The following is a 2,793-nucleotide window of genomic DNA, read 5'->3' as shown; positions in this document are numbered from 1 at the left end:
GGAGCTGTCCCACCTGGGCAGGCTCACCTTTGAGCTGCTGCACACACTGGGCTTCGACTCCGTCTGCAAGAGGATGTCAATGGTGATCCAGCACCTGCTCACTGACGAGATCAACGTCTACACCGAGGTGCCGACTGAGTGGTCATGGACCTCCTGCATCCCTGCTCCTCAGATGATGCCAGAGGAAGCCTCCAAGAAAAGATCCAAAGCAAAACTCAGAATTACCTCAACCTGTATGTGGTGGAAGCTCTCCACACCTTGTGCATCGCCAAGAAGGTTCTGAGTGAGGAGGAATATGCCTGTTGGTTGCAAAGCCACTTAGAAGCAGAGTCATCCCTGGATGACTGTGAGGAGCTCCTCTTCCAATCTGCTGTTTGGAGATGAATCTGCATCTTCTTGGGTGCCACTGGGATTGAAAGACCACCTGTAGGATGGAGTCTCCGATACCATTGCTAAATCTCCCTGGATGACTGTGAGGAGCTCCTCTTCCAATCTGCTGTTTGGAGATGAATCTGCATCTTGTTGGGTGCCACTGGGATTGAAAGACCACCTGTAGGATGGAGTCTCCGATACCATTGCTAAATCGCATCAGGCAGGCCTGCAGATTTGGGTTCTCACCGGTGACAAACAAGAAACAGCCGTTAACATTGCGTATGCCTGCAAACTGCTGGACCACAATGAGGAAGTCATCATGCTGAACACCGAATCCCAGGTGACAGAGCCAATGACGTCAGCATGATCCAGGTGGCAGACGTGGGTGTGGAAATCTCGGGCCAGGAGGGCATGTAGAGAGAGCCGAGGTGAATCATCACCTTCGCCTCCTGAAGACTCATCCCTAAAGGCACACTTTACTGTTCCTAAACTCTAGCAACAATACCATCTGAAAAGCTGACTTGGCTGCAGGACTGGTGAAACCTGGTATTGCTATGAAGATGGAATGCAGCCAGCTTGACTCATGGAAAATGCAGCTCTGCATTGTTCATCTATCACTGAGTCAATCTCGTCGTAAGAGCTGGACATTGCACAGAGTCCACTAAAAATGTGCTTCATTTGGATGTAGTATTACAGTAATTTCCACCATGTGGTTAAGTTTGAGTCACATTTTGGAATGGTGGAGACTTTAGGAACAATTTATCCAATGTTCTTCCTCTAAAAATCAGGATGTGGACTGCCGTTTATCCATCGGCTGATTCATTTACTGATTCATTCATTCCATCAGTAATGATCTATGGAGCGCTCACCTGTGCCAGGCCTGTGCAGAGCTCCTTGTTTTTCTGACCTGATGTTAAGATAGCAGTTGGGTGGGGGTCCTGAGCTAGAAGCACCCTGGTCCCATATTGGCCCATCCTCAGCACGTCCTTTGCTCTCCTCCTGCCTTCATCTGACAAGTCTCTGTGTTGTTGCTTGTATGTTTACTCTTCCTCCACGGAATTGAAAACGGAGTCCACATGTGGCTCACCTCTGCCTCCCCACAGAGCCCAGCACATGGAAGCAACTCAAAAAGCACTTGTTGAGTGAATAAATGAATTAATCCATTCATTATGACTTCTTCTGCCTCACCTCTGTTTTCACTATTTCTGATAGTGAGAAGCTGGCTAGGGCAGTGCCTGTCCACCCTATATGCAGAGAAACTCCACAGGAAGAAATACCTTTCATATCAAAGACTCTACAGTTGAGCACATCGCCAGGGAAGGGCCGAGCTGCCCCTGGGATCCGTGGGCATCTGTCATTCGATCCCTGTGGGAGGCAGTTGAACCCACCAAGACATAGGATGCATGCCCTAAGATGCAGCCTTGCGTTGGTGCAGCTTCCTTATTTACTTAAAGCTGCAGGTCTTCATTGGGGACGTATTATGCAAGGTGGTGTGAGGCCTGATACCTCTTCTGACTGTTCTGTCAGGTTCTGCAGGTGAGCATGATCTTACGGCTTACATTTCAGTCAGTCCAATAAGTGAAGGGGCACTGTGCCCAGCCCTTTGTGGGATGGATTGTAGGACACTATGGCAGCAGGGACCTCAGGCATTGGAGCTGAGCCACTGAAGATGAGTGAGGATGAGCAGGAGCCCTCCAGCTCAGCCAGGGTGGGGAGGGTGTCCCGGGCAGAGGAGAGTCTGCATCTCCCCAGGAGCCCAGTCTTCACAGGCTCATCTGGTCTGGCATGTTGGCTGTGCAGCCCCTAGAGTCAAGCACTGAGTGGAAACCAGGGATTCAGAGTGATCTCAACATGTACAATCCTGGCCCTCAGGGACTTTCCAGGAAAGCTGGAACCTCTGAAAAGATTACTTTGGCAAAAGGGCCAGCATTGTGTTTGGGGGTAGGATGGGGCAGCAGAAAGCTGGAGAGCCAGGTGGGCTTCCTCGGGAGGGGTGTCATCTGCAGTTGGGTGGGAGTTCTTCCTCAAAGGCAGCCCAGAGGTCTCCCTTGAGGGCCCCTTTTAACTGAGTTTTAGACTGACTCTATTGAGGACAGGGACCATGTGTGATGGTCTATGTGTCTCTAAGTCTGTGCCTGGCAATAGTGGGGTCTTAATACATGGTTTTCCAGAGAATTAATGATGGGATAAATGAATGAAGAGTTAACACACAAAGTCTTTTAAACCCTTGTGTTGGCAGAAAGAGATATAGAGACATTTACCTTGAAATCTATAACTTTTGGTTCATAAAACTAATGTTTTATAAAGACTTTTCAGTCATGTATAGTGACACTACTCCACTTCAAGCGTACCTCATAAGCATAATTTACTCTTTCCTAGGTGTTATTTGAATACAGGGAAATCAGTTAAATTTTAATGGCA

General features: G+C 48.7%; 1 pseudogene; it reads left to right on the top strand.

The window, feature by feature from the left end:
- Positions 1-739, top strand: part of LOC103607788 — a 16,292-nt pseudogene extending 15,553 nt beyond the window's left edge.
- The last annotated feature ends 2,054 nt before the right edge of the window (positions 740-2,793 follow it).

This window comes from Galeopterus variegatus, unplaced genomic scaffold, assembly GCF_000696425.1.
Source record: "Galeopterus variegatus unplaced genomic scaffold, G_variegatus-3.0.2 Scaffold7713, whole genome shotgun sequence".
NCBI classification, from domain to species: domain Eukaryota; kingdom Metazoa; phylum Chordata; class Mammalia; order Dermoptera; family Cynocephalidae; genus Galeopterus; species Galeopterus variegatus.
This window is presented reverse-complemented; position numbering and strand designations above follow the sequence as displayed.